The sequence below is a fragment of the Harpia harpyja genome, chromosome 1 (assembly GCF_026419915.1).
Source record: "Harpia harpyja isolate bHarHar1 chromosome 1, bHarHar1 primary haplotype, whole genome shotgun sequence".
NCBI classification, from domain to species: Eukaryota; Metazoa; Chordata; class Aves; order Accipitriformes; family Accipitridae; genus Harpia; species Harpia harpyja.
In genome coordinates, this window is record NC_068940.1 from 24,822,388 (window position 1) to 24,842,899 (window position 20,512).

The 20,512-nt window shown below is 41.4% G+C and overlaps 1 long non-coding RNA gene across 3 annotated transcripts; it reads right to left on the reverse strand.

Annotated features, from left to right (window-relative positions):
- Window positions 1-1,121: 1,121 nt before the first annotated feature.
- On the reverse strand, window positions 1,122-16,335 carry LOC128139333 (uncharacterized). Of its 3 annotated transcripts, XR_008234327.1 has the most exons (4): window positions 11,849-16,335; window positions 9,798-9,891; window positions 8,614-8,700; window positions 1,122-7,430 (listed from the first exon to the last, which is right to left on the reverse strand). It is a non-coding gene; the product is annotated as an uncharacterized LOC128139333 (long non-coding RNA). The 3 variants fall into 3 exon arrangements; XR_008234326.1 differs by having other exon boundaries at window positions 1,122-8,700; window positions 12,323-16,335; XR_008234325.1 differs by having other exon boundaries at window positions 1,122-8,700.
- Between the last annotated feature and the right edge of the window lie 4,177 nt (window positions 16,336-20,512).

Consider the following 20,512-nt stretch of genomic DNA (forward strand, 5'->3'; position numbering starts at 1 on the left):
TGAACAACTGTTTGACCGACAAGTGTGTCTCAAAATCCATTCTTGTTTCACATTGGCCATTTCAGAATTACTCCTGTTCAAAGAGCTAGTCCACTTGAAATATACCCAGCTGTTTCCCATGTTCTTGTAGTTAAAATAATGTAGATTGAGTAGCATTTAAGAATCATTACAGTCACCTGTCTTTTAAGATGAGGTTCTTTTTTTGTTTTTTAGTTACCTACATTTGCCTTTCTCTCAGCAGGTTCACGGGAGAGTTGTGTTGGCTCACCATTTCATAACCCTTCAGAGAAATACAGAGCAGAATAATTCCATAGAGCTTTAAATGTAGGTGAGGTTGCAACCTAGACTTAAGTCTTCATGATGGTGTTCATCATCTTCATGATGAACAAAGTGACACTGCAAAATACATGAACTGTACCTGAGTTGTGAAATGAAATTTGCAAATTCTATGCTTGCTCTAGTTGGAACTGTTTCCTTGTAACAGAAGGTTCCTAAACAGAAAGTTGTATTTCCTTTCACAAGCATTATTAGATGAAAACCATGCCATGTTGTCATATTTCAGGCTGCATTACAGTAATGCTTGCCATGTGAACTTGAAAAAACAAGTGCAACCTTTTTCATTTGGTATTTATCTGCTTGCAGATGGGGCTTGTGTCAATCATATGACTAAAATTTTTTTCTCTGCATCACAAAAAGACCGAAACTAAATACCCAAAGTAGTGATTTTCCTGATAAAACTTTGTGTTTGCATTAACTGAAATAAAGTATTCCAAATGTCATCAGCTGAATAAATAAATTCAACAGAAAAGTCCACTCTCTCTGCCCAATGCCCCCCCTCTCCCCCCCCAAGAACAACTGGAAAAAGTTCATAATCTTCAAATTAGTTATATGCTGCAGTTGAATTGATAAAGGTGATTCAAGGGAATATTCATCAGTTCAGCCTCTATGTAAACTACTTCTAAAAATGAGGTTTCTCTCTGCCTCTTGTTAACAATATATTGCAAGCATATGTGAAATCTATTTTCTTGGAAAGGAGTATTTTTGGGTTTAGTGTTGATATATAGCAGGTGTACCACTTACATAGTATCTGGAAATAATTGAAAGTTCCATGACACACTTCATAAGATCAAGTGTGGCAAACGAGTTGTGTATTAGTCATTGCCTTCCAGGTTACAGAAATACAAAGAATAGTTTTAGCTTGCAAATAAAAACCAGGGTTTTAGGGACTGAATGCAGTAGCTGTCAAAGAGCGTGCAACAATGCTAAATAATTTAACGTTAAAGGAAAAAGAAACAGGTATAATGAAAGTGCCATAAGAATTTATACGAATATGTCTAGAATACTGTAGATTAAACAATTTTATTTTTTTTTCCAAGTACTACCAAGTTCAAAAGACAAAAGGGCTTGAGCATAAGGTCCTGAAGTTTGCTTTCTAAAGACTGTGGAAGTGCTGAACTGTTTTTTTTTCTGAGATGATCCATTTTTAAACAGATCCCTCAAAACAAATAGACCCCTTCGGGATTTGTATATTCAGTTCCATATTCTAATAGGTATGTGTAAATAAAAAAAAATTAGTCTCATTTGCTCAAAGTATGTAACATTTCTGAGCAACAGATTTACATAAACTATTAAGTACATTATATAAAACAACAATGCAGTGTTTACTTTTTTTTTTGCACACAGCTGCTTCCAGTATTTTGCATTGGCATTTGAGTATAGTATGTTAGCCATAATTACTTTAATTTAGAGCTTGGGCCATACATGATCACTCATATCCATTGACAATGCTGTATTTTCCATCTTAGGACAGTTGCCCTTTGCAACGTCTTTAGAGGTAGCATCTTGCTTTTCAGTATTGGCAAATAATAAATATATGAGCACAAATTACAAAAATACTGAAATTGCAGATGCTAAGAAGAATGTCCATGGGATTCTGTTGAATTTCTGAAGTTAGTTTGAAAGAACCATGTCAACATATTCGGAAAAAAAAGTCACTGTATATTAAGATCAAGCAAGATAGATGTATCTATCCAGAAAAAAATGGAGCAGCTGTTTACTTTTGTTGAAGGTATTGAAACAGTCATGTTACTTTTTAAGGTTTGGGGTTTTTTTTTAATGGGGCTTAGGCAGAATTTAGACATGTAAACCCATGATCTTTGTATTACTCCCAAAACACCTAAAGCTTGTATTTTCAAACTTCCATCTGCAAAGTAGGCAGACAGCTATCACTGAAGTCTACAGTAAAAACCCAAAGCAGTGCCTGTTGTCCTGTACATGATCTGTTAATAGCTCAGACTATTTCACTTAGAAATCTAGTTCTCCTGTTACCCTTATTTCCAGGGGGAAGGCTGTATAGCTCCTGTACCTGTGGGAGAGGTGAGATTCAGCCTCCTAGCTGAAAACAAAATTGAAATTCCAATTCTCAACCCCAAGGTACCAAGGTGAGCCCCAAAATCATGTAAACGTGAATTAAGAAGATCAGTGAGCACTACTTTTACTGTAATGCAATTCTGTGGTATAAGAATAACTTATAGCTTTGTAAGAACACATCTCTGGGATGCTGATTCAACCTGGAATGAGTTCAGCAGGGTTAACTTGCTACTGTAAGTTCCCCATGTCCTTTTCTAAGTGTAAGGTACAACTATTCAACTTTGTCATTACAAATAAGAGCATGTATCCCAATATGGATTTAAAAAAAATAATCACACAAACAACAGCAAAAAATGAATTAGTAGATATCAAAACCAAAGAAAATATTGCAACTTAATATACTTTTGCCCAAAGCGCTTATAATTCTTTAACTATTTTTTCCCCAGGCTCAGACTTTGAAAGCATTACAAAGCACACAGTGAAGCAGCAGCAGCACATGGTATTTTGGGATTCTGACTTCCTCAACTCAGGAGAGTTAAGGATCTTTGCAAAGCAAAACTTTTTTACCTGGAAGACTGTGAAGGAGTTACATGCATACAGAGTGATAAAATGCGTCAGTGTTCATTGCATACAGCTTCATGTAGGAAACTGGACCGTGATTCCTGAGGGACATACACATTATTCCCTTCTAAAAGACTTTGCTCTATTTTATTATTACTGTTTATGAGGAGGAGGTGGAGAGTTCAGGGTTGTTTGGAATGTTCAGTCTTTTTTAATGTAAATTTACATTAAGAACTTTTTCTTACGTACAGTTTCATTTGGACTAATTTTTCACTCATTTTTAGCTGAAGCAACTTTAGCGTCCTTTAAAAAGTTAATGAAAATACACAACAAAGACATCTGGTGTAATACAAGAGATCATATTTTGTAGGTCTGAAATATTTCTGCACGTGGTACTTTCTGGTAAAGGACACTAGCAGCTGAGGTTTTGATACAAAAAGAACCGATCGAACAACATGAAAAAATATTTTGATTGGGTTTACCTTATTTAATGCATCTTGGTGCTTGCCAGCAGTTGTTATCTTCTTTGCTAAACTAATTACAGTGCACTACTTGAAAATTGCTCCAAAGTTTTCAGGAGTACGATTTGAAACCTTTGGGTGATCAGTTCTGCTTGTGACTATAGGGGAATACCATTCAGAAGAAAACAGATGGGGAAAACCCACCAGTAAAAGTCAAATGGGGAATACAATATCCGTTATGTACTTCTGTAATTACATATTACTTGTGTGGGTTTTTTTCCCTCTAGCATCTCTGAATTTGTTAGAGTTTTTGGAGAAGTATTCTTAGAAAGATCTATCATATCCTACCTTGTACATAAAGACAGGTACATATACATGCTGCTTTCCTCTTTTACAGTTTTCAGTTTTATATTTTACTAAGTGAGCTCTAAATTGGCATGCTGCTGGCTGTCAAGCAAAAAGGCAGTTCCAGCATGCTATGTTCCTTTTTTAAATGACTGAGGAAAATATGTAGGTTGTGGCTTTGGTGCAGTGGGTGGGTTTTTTCAGTCCCCTGAACAGAAAATGGAGCGTGTGTGAATCATATCAATATAAGCTATACATCACTGGTAAAAATTATGGCTGTTTGCAAATTAAAAACCTGACACTATTTTTCATGGTGCACCAGTCTAAACTATTAAAATAACAAATCTTCACAAAAAGAAAAAACAAAGGCACCTTTAGAAACCTGTTCCACAGTTTTTCTGACCAAGCTTAGTTTGCACATTTGAAAATGCATAAAGGTTAAAATGAATAAATATATTGTCTATGCATTTGATAAAAGTATTTATTAAAAGAGGTTACAGTATGATGTAGCCATTTTTTTTCGTTATTAAACAAAGAGCAGTTCATGTCCCCTAATTGGAAAATGTATATAGAAAAATTTTTTTTAGAGTGCTCTCAGTAAAACAACATTCTCATCAATTAGTATGTCAGAGTAAGCCAGCAATACTTGGTACTGACTGTTGCCCAGACCAAGAGCACTCTTAGTGGCTCGATTAATTAACTAAACCTCCCTGAACAATTTGTATGTTTCATGCCTTTTTTCCTTTCCAGTTTCCACATTTAAAAAAACAGGAGAGGAAACAGGGGTCTGCAGAAACCAAATAATGATACTATATGCAAAACTCCGGCAGTTTTGTGAGACAGAAATTTAAGAAACATACACATGTGGGTTGCCCCATCTTCCCTACCCATAGTATCAAATACGTATTTCCTTTATTGATTGCTTGAATATTCAGTTTTTGTTCAGCTTACAGAGAGAGAAAGTTTAGAATTAGAGTTACTGCTCCAGATCTTACATTAAATCTGCAAAAGATGTATGCATTTTTATTATACTGTAAAGAAGGAAACAACTGTTTTCTTGTTTTCATAAGATAGCAGAAAAAAAGTAGCATTTTGCTTGTGTAAAACAGCATGGTTGCTGCTGCTGCTAAAACTGACACTCTGTTAGTGTGAATGAATTCATTGCTATCAGTAGACTTCTGAAGTTATCTGAACCCAGTTGTGAAACAGCCCCTGAGCTGGGTGACCTGATGAAGGGAAGTACCTGGCCTATGGGCTACGCAACAGCTTCTGGCCTGCAATATCAGGCTGTTTTTTTCAGGGAAAAATTCCTACTGGTAGGGTTTGTTGACACAGGTCTCAGTTGAGAAGCATGCAGTTGGTGGCAGGGCCACCAGCTTCTCCTTTGAACTGCTGTGACCTCCTCTTTAGTGAGGAAGATCATGAATCCGCCTGACCACCTGGGAGTAATAAGGTAGATGAAAGACCAACAGCGAGAGGCAAACCCACCGTATGGAGTTGCCAGGAGAAGCGATCAAGATGAAGTCAAGCGATGAATTGCAACGTCCTGCCTAGGGAGTCTGACATGTCTGTATCCATCACATTTGCTAGGTTCTGTGATAAAAGCTCATCTGCGCACCACTAAGGAGCAGGGAGAGACCACCCTCAGCTGTACAGATGGCAAACCTGCAAGCCTGGCTTCAAATCCAGTGAGAGGTGTCTTTTGTAGTCAGATGTAGTTGGTGATGTAGTGTGCTATTAAGGTCAAGACATCAAGAGAAGCAGCCTGCAGTTGGGTTACTGAAATAATAAAACATCCCGAAGAACTCTCAGAGTATGCAAGCTCCACCATAAAAATTGTATTTTAGTATCGAAAATCAAGGAACTAAGTGGCTTTTATTACAGCGCTCAAATTCATGAGTCCCCTTTACTGTTTTCTAAAAGAAAAAAAAGTAGCATTTTACTCTAATGACTTAACAGATCAGCCTCAAGATCTTTTTCAGTTCATTAATCAAATGAACTAGATCCATTCATTTGGAACAAATCCCTCTCAGCTGATGTTCGTAAGTCTACCTAACGAACAAGCCTTTGGAGTTGCTTAGACCTGGCTGCCCTTGCAAATACCTGCTTGAAACAAGGAATATATTTATGCCTGCTCCATAGCTACTCTCCAGGTGACCAGCTCCTCAGACTCCCACTTGTTGATGCTAGCTCCTGTCTTCTGCGTTTGGTCCTTGCTCCCCGACAAGACGCAGCTCTCTGTTTCTGGCTTGATCTTGCATCAGCCTTCCTCAGTGAGGAAGACCAGGGCTACTTAAAGCCCTTGTCCATTACCCCTCTGCTAACTGTGGTACTAGAATTGGCTTCGTGGATGGTATAAGCCTATTTTTTCTCTGAGTGCAGCTGGCAACATACACTGGCTTCTACGAAGTAGACCGTAAGTCTCAGCCACAGCATAAACTCTTTACTGTGGTACTCTTCTTAAACCTTCTTAATACATACAGAAAATTTGCAGTTAAAAAAATAATCTCTCTATAGGAGGGCTGAAGCATTATGTAAGATATGCTGAACTAAAATAAGAGTTCCCTAAAATAGAGATCCTTTGGGGATTTGTAACAGTAGGATTAAGTCTGTGGGCAGCAGCTCAGTTCCTTACAAAAGAAAAAAGATGTGAAGAATAGCAAAGAAAGAGGTATACCAGAAGCATGAAAAAGCCCATTTTATAGTAAGCAATAATGACATCCACAACCAAATTAAACAAATAAAACAGAACAACCTCTGTGACAGCAGCAGGAAAAAAACCCAACCACCAGTCAGAACAGGAACATCTTATTGCTGGATTCTTTCCAAACCATCTCCACAAGCAGTGTAGAAAAGAGAAAGGAAATGAAATAAGACCAGTTTAATATTTAGCATTACTGAAACAGTCAAGAGACCTAGCAAGAATATTCTTGCATATCCCCCAAAATTTTGATGGATGAACTTTTTTTATTCTTTATTTAATTATTTGTGAGGTTATGGATTTCTTTACTGCAGATCTCATGTGGAAAGCTATGTGCATTTAGATTGTAAATGACTTGCCACCATTGTAAAATAGTATTTACCTGTATTTAATGTTTCCCAAATACCTTCCTTTATTAGGATGCGTAACTGTAGCTGCTGTTTCGAATACAAGAAAACTCAAAAATACCTGTAGTTAATTTCTTACTTGGTGCTAGAATACTTTGCTTTTAAAAAACTGTTTACAAACCTTAATGCTACAGCTGAACTGTAGCAAACAAACAGCTAGCTGATGACTTCAGCTTATTTTTGTCTGTCACCCACCTGGAGTAATACCATCTACTTTGGCATTTCCCAGTCAAGTCAGCTGGATACAGTTTGGCATCCCATTCAAACAAAAAATTGTACATTTCTCACTTTACTGAGCATAAAAAAGAAGCATTCTTTCTACCTTGTTTCTTCTATGCTTTTGCTTCTGCATAGGCTTTCAGCTGCTTCCATTGTTTTGACCCAGAGTAAATCTCATACAGTGTAGCTGAGTTGTGTATATTGTTCACTCGCTGCTTTGCCTTGCTGGTAAATCCTAAGCCTTGTCTAACATCTTCCCTGTCTTCACTTTCCTCTCCCTGTTATATTTTGCTATGGCACTTCTCTTGGGAAGTGTCAGCGTAACTCCCTTTGGCAGCATGGTTTACTCCACTATTGCTGAGAATACTTGAGAGTAAAATAGACAGGGGAGACGGTGGAGTCAGCTTATTACAGCCACCCACATCAAATGTCAGACATAGGCATTCGAATGAGAAGGAGTAAGCAGCGCAAAGGTATTGCTGAATAACGTGGCTTTGGCAAGGCTCCCTGCAGCATAAGACCCTGCTGAAAGGTAAACTTTCTGGCTGCGGCTCAAGGCCACTTAGTGTTCCACATTGCAAAGAGCTTACAGAGGACCAACATGCTATTTTAAAGCTCCAGAGCTCTGAATGTTTGAAGTCCCATAAAGAAAGCAGGGAGGACTACCTTTGGGGAGACCTGAGATTGTCTAGAAATTAGTTGCCCTGGTTTAAATTCCTATGTGTGATTTCATCTGGCAGGAGTTATGTCTCAGCCTCAATCCAACAGAAATCAACAGCAAAGTTACGAGTAATTTTAACGATAGCAGACTACTACCAAGGACCATAGGCAATGACCACAATCTACGTTTCAATGATTTAGCGAGTGTTTGCAGGGCTAATGCTGACTGAAACTCTAAAGTATCACTGTTATCACCTTCTGTCATTGGTCATCTCCTCCTGCATTATTTGTGTGATTTAGTGGATAAACTGTTCTTTGATGTGGCAATCTGATAATATTGGGATATGCAGGTGTCTCTGCCCTTATTTTAAGAAGGCATGACCATTGTCTGAATTTACTTTTGGCCTTAAACCTCTTTTTCATGATTCCTCTCACTGGGGTTAGAAGACTAAGGACTGCTGTTCTTCAGTCACTGACTAAAAGTAGTTTGATGGTTGGGGAAAAAGCTATTCTGATTCAAAATGATCTTTGACGTGAACTGAGAAGGTTGTCATCTTGGAATGTAGGTTTGGGCAGGATCTGCACTCTAGCTTACATAGGCACAACATTAACATCATCTGAGCACCAAATAACGTACTGGTTGTTATTAGATAACACTCTAATTACTATGGAATAATAGTAGCAAATTGCATTCTAAATGGATTTTGGAGGCAATATGGTAGAATCCAATACATTAAGAAATTGAGCTACTCTTTTAAAAGACAATTTTCTTTGGGGTGTTTAAAATTAATCTATGGTGATTATCTTGTAGTCAGAAAAATTGAACAAAGAGTCTGTAATTTCAAGAGTTCAGGTCACACTCTTTAGTTTTAGAAGTGCTTTTCCTCACCCTTCTCATTGCGTGCATGGACCTGAAGGAGCCACAGGTGCCCTTAGTCCATCCATTCCTGAGAGTCTCATGGTGTCCAGGCAGGCTCTGAAATAAAGGGGAAGGCGGTCGGGTGGTGAAGAGCACAGAGACGTCATCTCGGAGAACTTCCCAGTTACTGATAAATACCACTTCTTCAAAAGATCATTTACATTCACAGGGAGGGGGTGGTTCCCAGCCATACCAGGTTTCCAGCCCCACGGGAGCACACCAGCATGGAAGGAGAACGCTGCTTGGAGGGCGACTCGCCCAACAGCAATGGCGGAGAGTTTTGCAAAGGGGCAACAGTGCTCCAGGTGGCTACTTGGCTTTGGATTGAGACATTAAGCCCTTTTGAAACACATGGTTAAAAGAGCTGGTGAGTATCTCTCTTGATATTCAAATCAGGTTTTAATGCCATGTGCCATCCAGCCTTTGGTTAATATAGCAGATGTCCTGGTTTCAGCTGGGATAGAGTTAACTGTCTTCCTAGTAGCTGGTACAGTGCTATGTTTTGAGTTCAGTATGTGAAGAATGTTGATAACACTGATGTTTTCAGTTGTTGCTCAGTAGTGTTAAGACTAATGTCAGGGATTTTTCAGCTTCTCATGCCCAGCCAGTGAGAAAGCTGGAGGGGCACAAGAAGTTGGCACAGGACACAGCCAGGGCACCTGACCCAAACTGGCCAATGGTGTATTCCATACCATGTGACGTCCCATCCAGTATAGGAACGGGGAAGTGGGGGGGCAGGGATTCGCCGCTCGGGGACTGGCTGGGTGTCGGTCGGCGGGTGGTGAGCAATTGCACTGTGCATCATTTGTACATTCCAATCCTTTCATTATTGCTGTTGTCATTTTATTAGTGTTATCATTATCATTATTAGTTTCTTCTTTTCTGTTCTATTAAACCGTTCTTATCTCAACCCACGGGTTTTGCTTCTTTTCCCGATTTTCTCCCCCATCCCACTGGGTGGGGGGGAGTGAGTGAGCGGCTGCGTGGTGTTTAGTTGCTGGCTGGGGTTAAACCATGACAAGCAGAGGACACAAATGCAAAAAATTCAGGACTTCACTAAAGCTGTGAAACTGAACAAAATGCAAATTAATGGTCTCTTACTGACTGAAGGAAAAGGGAAGTCACTGACACACAATTTTTAAGTATTTATTTACCTGCTTTCCTTATTTTTCTGTGTTCTTTGAATTTAAATTGCATGTCTCTCACTTTTATGTTTTCACAGAGGAACTGCATTCCTTCTTACCACAGCTAAACTTTCATAAACTGCAAATGGAAAAAGAAACTAAGCTAAGGGTTCACCAGTGTTCTCTGTTTGAGAGAGATAATGAATATACTTCATGTAATATGACCAGCAAGTCAGGTGATACACCTCTATCTAAGGAGAAAATAGACTAATGCACATGGTATTCTACTTGTTTTGTACAGGGATGTGGTGAAATTGTTCAAGTGGATTTCTACTGTCCACTCACATCAGTAAAACGATATTTCAGCTAGTTCCATGTTGAAAAATGAAGCCTATTGAAGGGGTATATTAAATCTGAGAAATTTCAGTAAAGCTAGTACTAAAAGAAAAAAGGCAAGGCTGGAAGATGACTTCTAAACAGACTAAATGTTGTGGTAAGAATTTTCCATCTATAGTTTTACCTTAAAATGAATAATTCAGAAGACTGGAAATAAAATTTTGAACCTACATATAGGTAGACAAAGTGTGAACATTACCAGTATAAACAAGGAGTAATAAAATGCAATGGTGCTCTAAAATGCAACCTGACATTGTGAAAAACAGCTTTCTGCTACTGCATTTGTACAACTAGGTACTAATATGAATACTCGGGAAATAACTGGTATGTATGGAAACATAGAAAATAACAGATAAAACAGGAATAAGGAATTTAACCTGTTAGGTGAACTTCCTCAATACTGTTTTATCTATTGATTTGCATATGGTTTCCTGTGGCAGTAAATATCAGTGTTTAAATTCATGTCACATTTTGTCTCCCATCCCCTGCATTCCTTCATGAAGAACCTGCATGCTTTAAAGGCTGTTATGAAATCATTTCTAGCCTTTAGATATGATAAAAAATTCTCTTCTATATATCTCCTAATGCTAACCCCTTCCTTGCAAATAAATACTAGCATCTCATTTGAAACGTATAATGTGTAACAAGTTTACAGAAAGTCTTCATTTTAATGTTTCTGTGATGATTGCACAGAAAATAGTGGGGGGGAAAAATAAACTGGTGATTGCTGTATGTTGTATTGGCTTCTTGATCAGCTACTTGAGGAAGATTATCACTGTCCTGCGAAATGCTTTCTCTCAATTATTAATTTCTTTGGAAGTCAGTGTAACCAGCTTTTCTTGTATCTTCTGCCTCAGATCACATCTACTTGGAAGGCATTAGCAGACAAGTTGTCCACAGAAAAGGATATGTCTTCAAGAGCTTCCAGCAGAGAAAACCTTTGTGAGCACCCGTTCAGGATTTTTACGATGGTAGTTCTGTAGCATTGGAGCAAATCCTTTCCATTCCTCTTCAGGGCACAACATACATGCCTAGGACGAGTGGTACAGTAACAGTGGGCTTCTGTTTCTCTTTGCCTTTGGGAAAACTAGTCATCTGTGGTAATACTCCATTCTGGCATTCTGTTGTTGTTGTTTTTACATCCTTCTTCTGTTTCTTTCCCTGCGCTCTTCATTTGTCTCTCTGACTTTTAGGGTGGTGGGTTTTTTTGACCACCAGTGCCAGATCATTTTTCTATCTTAGGCATATTTGTATCTTTACTGGAATCAGCCAATCATAAAAACCCAAACACAAGCCTATAGTGTGATCCCCTTGCTCAGATCATGAAAAAGCTAAACAACATTTATGGTCCTGATTTGCCCTGTCACACCAAGGACAGGCAAATCCTGTTTCTGTGTAGCTGACCTTAATTTTACCCGGTCCAAAGTTCTGCAGTTATTTGTATGAAACATCTTATGGTAACACACATCATCTGGAGACATTACACATAGAAGCACATAAGCTAGGCGTGTATGTACTGCTGCCACGCTTAAGAACAGCCATACCCCCAGCCCTAGGACCCAGTAAATTCCTTCAATCCCCAATGGTTTGCAACTGAACACGTGCAGAGAGAAGTGGCCATAGGCTTTGTGGGGGTCGCAGACCTAAAATACTGTCACCGTTTGGTGCTCCCTTCCCCATCTTACCATCCTGCCTGACAACACTGGCTGGCTGGCGAGTCTGTCTTCTGCATCTCAGACCAACCTTGCCGTTAGGGATAGGTTCTGCCTTGGAGTGTGGAAAATGCTCGTTTAAATTTCAGCTCAAAACCCAGGACTCTGGGGAATAAACAGGTGGATCTTGTAACTGTTGTTGGATGTAGAGACAGAGGAATCACAGGCAGAAATGGAGTTTTTCTAGTATTGTCTCTTTATACAGTGCTCACGTGAGACTGATTCAAATTCTAAGCCCTGTGCTAGTATTTGGAATACAAGAAGGAGTCTCCAAATTACTTTGCTTCAATATTCTAAAGTGCCAAAAAATAGTGAAATATTAATCTACTAATTTAACCCCATAATATAAACAATCCTACTGCTATGAAAGTATCAGTTGCTTAGTTTTGTCTAAGAGCATCAAGCAAGCTGGATAGCTGAGATCCTGATTTCCCACAAATAACCCACCTTCTGTTCAGACCCAATACAACTTCTGTGCACGAAGAGAGACTGGATGCCAGTTAAACTGTGGTTTAAACCATAGGTTTAAATCCAAAATTTCTATGATGACCTGATGTACATTAAGCAGCCCAGGATGAGAGATGAGACAGTGTTGAGTCCTAGCTCTATACAGCTCGTGTTAGTAAAAAAAATAAAACAAAAACCTGCAAAAATAGGACTCCCAGGTCATATGCCGAGATTGAAATGCAGCATCAGGAATTTTCTGTCTCATAGACAGAGATGAAATAAATACTTAGGATTCTCCCTCCTTCTGTTCATGCTCTTGGTATAAGTTGAGCCCAGAGGGTAGTCACTGTACTGCCCTTTCCGCTTGGCCTCCCTAAAACTGAAAATAAAAGAGGTCAACTCTACGGTCTTAACTAAATTTAGATAAGCAGGAGAAGTAGCAGCTTCACTTGAAGGCTGCAGCTTTTAATGCTTGGCAAGAAACTGGGAATTTCTGATTGCTGGCAACATCTCAGAGGAATCATTTGCTTTGTTACTAAATTACATGCACTTGTGACACTAAAATTACCTACAGCTATCATTCTTTTTTTCAACAGCTTAAAAAATACAGTTGTTGTGAACTTCTCTGTTAACATCCATGTATTTTTCTGTGAATATGTCACATTTGGGGGTCGCAAAGGTACAGTTAGCATACTGATACTCATTTATATAATCAAGCCACAATATTCCTACCTAGCTCTGATTGATTGCTGGCAGCAGCTCTGTTGCTCAAAGGAGGGAAGAGTGAAAGTGAATTAGACATACAGTCCAGCCTGACAAATTATTCACTATATTTAAGAGCATTCCACGGACCAAGCTGCTGCCCTGCCTTATTTAGACAGAAACGTACAGATGGGATAACCTGAACTAAGACATTCAGAGGTGTCTCAACAAGAATTTAAGTCAGTAACTAAGCACAGAGAGGAAGAACAACAGACACCTCCAGCCAAACAGAAATGATGAGTAACAGAACTCACCAGCTATATTTTCATAGCTCGGATTGCTTCTTCCCTTTTCCCACTGCAGACATCAGGTGTTGCAGAGTGAGGTTCTGCAACCTGAGTACGTATGGATTACCACTGAATTTTGATGAAGTTGACCAGAATACTCTTCAATTTACGAAGATAGACTCTAGCCTGGCAGCTAGTTGGACTTGCCAGCACACCAAAGTGCTCGTCACCGGCTGGAAGAGGTGCTGCTCAGCACACAGCCTCGCAGCTGCCAAATGGAGCCAGCCCCTACGTGCTGACATTTTGGAAGGGACCTGGGAGGTCACAATGAAGGTAGAAGGTAAAGAACCTAGGGAGTGATTTTTAAAGACATCAAGATGCCCATAAATAATCTGTAAGTGCTCTTGTACAAGGAATTTGATCACACTGTTTCCTGAGCTTATAGCTCACTATGAGAAATGATGTCAGGCAGCAGAGGGCATTGGGACGACAAGTTAAGAGGACAGAAAAGGATGATCAGCGGTCAGATGAGAAAAAGTAGTGATCTTTCATCCCCTAGCACTCTCGAGTGAGGAAAGCCATACAGAAGGCTGGGCGTGCAGGGTCAAATATCAAGTATTTTCGTATGTATGAACAGTATCGGGCAGCCACATTACCACTATAGGACGGTATTTGTGCTGCTTACTTTATGCATGAGCCAAGCCTAGTTCCACCCTATAGTCCCCAGCCTCGCTGTGCATCTTTATTCTCCTAGTCACTGTGTTTCCAGAGAGAGGTGAAATAGAAGAGACTTTGTTTTTCCTTTACATCCCTCCCACTTCCCAGCAAATTTCCAGAGCAGAGCTGCTATGTGTATGGAGTTAGTAGGAATTTCAGGATTACGATATGAAGAGATTTTAGTGATACCATCTCCCACAGGACTTCAGCTATCCTCCTCTAAGCAAAGAAAAAAAGCAAATTTTGTCCACCGTGTGAGGTTTCTTGATCTACTTGATATTACATAGGTGGGAGAGAAAGGAACTGAGAATACTTTTCATCAAACCCCAGTATTTTATGCACATAATTGTACTGGAATTTTATTCATGTTTATGTCTTTTTTTGAAAAGGGCAATAAAATATCCACCATAAACAGGCTGGTGGCTTTCCACACAGGTGGTGTACTCTGTTTATTAAAATCATGTTCCTTACTTTCTTCACCTCTCCTTCTTGCATTTCCAAAGTACTGGGCTACCAGCAGCCATAACTCAAACAGCTCTAACTTGATTCCTGAATGTATCATTTTTATTCTGTGCAGTATTCTGTATCCCTAGATGAATTAGGCTTGCTGGACCAAACGTTACAACCAGCTTTCCTGACTAATGCTGCTGTGAAGTCCTTTAATTAAGCTGCTTTTACAGTCTGAAAAAAATGGCTTTGATCCCTTTTTAAAATACCTCTGTAATAGTATTTCCACTGTTTGAACTGTCACACCCCTTTTTTTTTTCCCCCTGCCTTTGAGTAAGTCAAAGAGCACTTCTATGTAGAATCACTTCTGGAGCTGCCCAGAACAGAACCAAAACCTTGTTCAGTTTGCATGAGTTCTTTTAAAAAACCAGCCAACATGAACTGCTCACATCTTTTGTCCAACACCCACGGATGCCTTGTGCTGCTAAACCAGGTAGAGCATCCCATGGTGGTCACTGCACAGTTTTGCTTGTGTCCGGGCGACTTTGGTGCAACCCCTATGTCTCAATTCCCCACATCTGTATCTGCAGCTTTCTGGAGTTATGCTCACACTACATACAATGGCACCTCGAAGATGTGAAGAATTTCACCTTGTTGGTTATGCTCAGGGTCTAAAGTTTGACTCCCACTTTTCTCCTTACTTAGGTAACATATTGTGGTCTAGTTGTCCATCACTGAGGACTCAAACTCCCATCCTCAAAGCTAACCTGAGGGGACTAATGAGGTTGTTCAGCAACATTTCCCCCTATATACCTTTGGTGACCCTGCAGACAGACATGGGGTCCAATTTGATCAGCCATACTCCCTGACTAGATGAGTTTTTCACAGCCTGTTAAACCAGAGCATGTTGTTTCACTCCTGTCTCATTCAAAACTTTCAGAGAAGGCGGCTAAAGTGTTTCTTGGCTCTATCAACCTTGCTGCTGCAGCAACAGAAGCACTGTCAATGCCAGCCAAATGTGAGGGCACAACCCACAAACAAGAGGAAGACTTCAATGAAGTCATCAATACAGGAATGGCAAGAAACACCTCAACACTTCTGGAGATCACTCACAGCAGTGAAGTCCTCTACTTCGAAAGGGTGGCTGAGAGGAGCTTAAATTACAGTAGGCACGATCTATTCATGTGTCATGTTTTAGGCAGCAGGACAAGAAAAACTGCCAAGTACACCTTCTGTGGATATTACAGTGGAAAATTTTCCCATCTGCAGTCATAGACTGGCAGTTCACACACAGTAAGTATCCATGGACTTGCTAAGTTTTCCTCCGTGAACTTGCTCACTTCTCCTAGCCATGTCTCTTCCATACCTTCTTCCTCACACTGCTACCAACCCGGCTTTTCTTCACCATCAGGTCATCAACTGAGCTCCCACGTATCTCCTGTGTTAGGTCCAGAATCACTCCATCTCTTTTCTAATGCTCATTATCTCCTGTTACAGTCTGCAAGAACTCAAGAAATCACTATTCCTTCCTCGTCTGTGCTACCATAGTCCTAAAGATGCTATTAAGGAAAGCAAGACAGACCTTGCTACTACCGTTTTTCACATGCAGGATTGATTTTAAACCCTTACCTTCTGAGCCCTGTCCTCCAGACCCTTTTGCTCTATTCTGAGCCATGTCCTGTAGAAACATAGCTGCATGTGATAGGACATTAGAGAAGCAAAGAAGGAAGACAACAAAAACATAGACTTACTTTTTCCTTTCCTTCCAGTAGCATGGATAGAAGCTCTATTAAGTTGAGTAGACTTTTATAAAATTGGTAATTAACACGTAACTTACCAAGAGTTTTAGAACTTACTTATCCCACGCCAACATTGGAGCAGGTACACCCTTGTGTGATGGGTTAACCCTGGCTGGACGCCAGGTGCCCACCAGAGCCGTTCTATCACTCCCCCTCCTTCTCAGCTGGACAGGGGAGAGAAAATATAACAAAGAGCTTGTGGGTTGAGATAAGGATAGGAGAGATCACTCACCAATTACCGTCACGGGCAAAACAGACTCAGTTTGGGGAAAATTAACTTGATTTATTACAAATCAACCAGAGTAGGGTAATGAGAAATAAAACCAAATCTCAGAACACCTTCCCTCCACCCCTCCCTTCTTCCCGGGCACAACTTCACTCCCGGATTCTCTACCAACCCCCCAGCGGCACAGGGGGACGGGGATGGGGTTTACGGTCAGTTCATCACACGTTATTTTCTGCCGCTTCATCCTCCTCAGGGGGAGGACTCATCACACTCTTCCCCTGCTCCAGCGTGGGGTCCCACCCATGGGAGACAGTCCTCCATGAACTTCTCCAACGTGGGTCCTTCCCACGGGCTGCAGTTCTTCACGAACTGCTCCAGCATGGGTCCTTTCCACGGTGTGCAGTCCTTCAGGCACAGACTGCTCCAGCGTGGGCCCCCCACGGGGTCACAAGTCCTGCCAGAAAACCTGCTCCGTGGGCTCCTCTCTCCACAGATCCGCAGGTCCTGCCAGGAGCCTGCTCCAGCGCGGGGTTCCCACGGGGTCACAGCCTCCTTCGGGAACCCACCTGCTCCGCGTGGGGTCCTCCCCGGGCTGCAGGTGGATATCTGCTCCACCGTGGACCTCCATGGACTGCAGGGGGACAGCCTGCCTCACCATGGTCTTCACCACGGGCTGCAGGGGAATCTCTGCTCCGGCGCCTGGAGCATCTCCTCCCCCTCCTTCTTCACTGACCTTGGTGTCCGCAGAGTTGTTTCTCTTACATGTTCTCACTCCTCTCTCCGGCTGCCGAATACCGCCGTCCCAACTTTTTTTCCTTCTTAAAAATGTTATCACACAGGCGTTACCACTATCGCTGATTGGCTCGGCCTTGGCCGGCGGCGGGTCCGTCTTAGAGCCGGCTGGTATGGGCTCTCTCGAACACAGGGGAAGCTTCCAGCAGCTTCTTACAGAAGCCACCCCTGTAACCCCCCCCCGCTACCAAAACCTTGCCACACAAAACCAATACACCTTGAAAGGGGAGACCGCAGCTGGTGAAGGACTCACACTGAAGCATAGGAAAGGAGTGAGAAACGAGGAGGGGCAGCGAGAAATCACGACATCCTGACCGCAACCCGCCTGCGCTGCTCGATGCCTCCCTGAAGGGGCTGACTGCGACCTGGGGTGGTAACAAGGGGGAGGAGAGGGGTCTGGAGTGAAGCTGAGCCTCGGAAAGGAAGAGGGGTGGTTTTTCCCCTAAGTGTTTTAACGTTTGTCTTTTTTTGTTTCCCAATACCCAAATCAGTAATTAAATATTTATGCTAATTTGCAACAAACTAAGTTAAATTCCCCAGGGTGAGGCTGCTTTGCCCATGACGGTGCATGGTAAGTGATTTCCCTGCCTTCATCTTGGCCTAAAAGCTTTCTTGCTCCTGTTCCTCCTGTTTTCTTCCCCCATCCCACTGGATTGGGGGGAGCGAGCGAGCAGCTGTGTGGGTGCTTGGCTGTTGGCCGGGGCCAACCCACCACTATCATCTGGGCAAATGTGACAATCAAAGAATTGCCAGGAGAACTGAGCTTATGGCACTACATTTTCCGATGCTGGGAAGCCATCTGCTGGATAGGTGAAAAGAACACAAAACCCTTCATAGCTGAATGCTAAATTTGTCATCTGAAACTCAAAGGCTGATCAACATTTGTAAGATGCAGCGTATCACAATCCTAAAAATTACTGCCATGGGGGAAACATTCAGCTGAACATGAGAACCTGGCTTAAAGGACACAGGGAGTTATTAGCTGCTCTATGTGCTACAGACTTCAGCAGTTGCTGCACACAAACTTTGCAGAAGTGCATTCAAATTAGTTGCCTCCACATTTCACTAAAGACTTGATCTATGACCAAACGCTTCACTGAAGAGGAAGATGTTTTGGTTAAATGCCCTCCCAAGGCATTAACCTTTGAATTACGCAAAACTGGGATATGCTGGAAGATGAAAGCATCCAGGACCCACCCCGTTTCTTTCACGTTTCCCATTTTTCCCTCCCACCAGCACTGGCCAGCGTGCACAACCCAGCGTGCACAACCCCGTGCCACAGGTCCCAGCAATGCCCCAGCCGTCCTCCTCACCCACTAGCCCTGGCTGACACGAAGCTCTGTGGTTCACGAAGAGAGATGCACATCAGCCAAGCCCCAGGGAGACAGGTTTTCTGCATTTATCTCCTGTCCCCGCTAGGTACATCACCTCCTGCCTCTGGGGCGCGTGGGTTTCCTTGGAAGTTTTCTGACAAGTCTCTAAAAAAGCCTCTGCAAGGCTGCCCGCTCCATCCCTGGCTGAGATCAGGGTTGGACTAACACCACGAAGGATGCCGTCAGCAGGAACAAATGCCGCTTAGCGAGGCAGCAGCACCCCTCCAGCCCAGTGGCCATGCCAAGCTCCTCTCCCAAATGGTTTCAAGGGATCCTCAAAGACCCGAATCCTGCCCTCTCATGAAACCAGACCCAAAATGAAAAGTTTCTCTCCTGCCAGGGGGGGCCTTTGGGCACCCCGAAACCCTCACAAGCCAAGAGGGGAAAGATCAGGGTTGCTGTGGCACCAAAATCCCAGCTTTACCTTTTCTTCAGAATCAGGAGCTTTTCAGAAAAACAAAGACTCATAAAAACATGAGTGCTGTAATGGCACTAACATAACAGGGTCTCAGGTGGGACTGTTGTAATACTGCTGAAGTATAGAGGGACAGGGAAATCCAACTACTGGCAAAAAAACCTATGTAGGTCTTTTCTGTGCTTTGAAGGGAATGGACATATCTTTATTTTTCTGGGCAACTGAACTAATTTGAAATCATACATATTCCTTAAATCGGTGCTTTAGGCAATTTACAAACTGCATTTGAAAACTATTTCCTAGACATTACACTCGATACCCTGAGACTAAGCAGGTAGACTTACCGGCAACAACCAACCACACTGGGCGATTCTTAATTTGCTTCAACTTAGTAGCCACAATCTAGACAAGAAGCAATTTCAGTATTAGAGTTGAAGAATCGAGATTGCCAGTATTTTTCTTTGGGGTTAATATGAAATATGGATTGTGGTTCATACATCTTTTGAGATGCAATTTTTAAAAAAGATGACATTGAAACACAATGTTGTTTTTCTCCATTATAATAAAAGATACAAATTTCTTCAGCTGCTCTGTTACATTCTTCACACACATTTTCAAGCTTGGGTGAAAAATCCGAACCCACTGCTGAGGTTTCAGTATGTTTCTTTTTCTTGCATAACTAGCAGCAATAAATAATAAACACATCCTGACTTGAAACTTTAGCGGCCTACTAAACACTGCATTTAAAAAAAAAATGGTAATGACTGCATGCTTCTGGATTTGTACAGCAAGCTTGTCTGGGCCACCAATTGGAAAAGATGCTGCAGCACCCGTCCCTTCCAGAGTACCAGTTAATTGCAGATGCACTTTATACAGGATGATCTTTTTGATGTATTTTTCTTTTATATATATACACACACGTCTCTATGTATATACAAATATTTCTTTATATGTAACAAAACATGTATTTTTTGCTTTATACATATATAAAATATTATCAGAGAACCTGATTAAAACTTGGTGCTGTCCCAAACCTGTTTCAGTGTTTCTTAAGATCCTGCATAGAGCTCACTCTGCATTTATCTCCACCAAGACTTGCGATTATCCTCACCTGAAGGTCCTCTTTCTTCCCATCCCTTTTCTGTTCCTGTCATGATTCGGCTAGCACTCTGACATCCGATAAGCCAGCAGATCTGTTTCAACATGTCCTTTCTGGATTGTTGGGACAAAAATCAATCTCACCTAACTTCAAACATCTAGAGCAGAGAGATTTATGCTGATCGCTGCCAGCTCCCACTACAGTTGGGGAGGAGAGCCAGACCCTTGTAGAGACACACTCCTTGGACGGACTGCATGCCATTGCCTTCCACTGACAAGGCAGAGAGCCCAAGGTGACCTAGTTCAGATGCAAACATCCAAATTGGCGAGATAA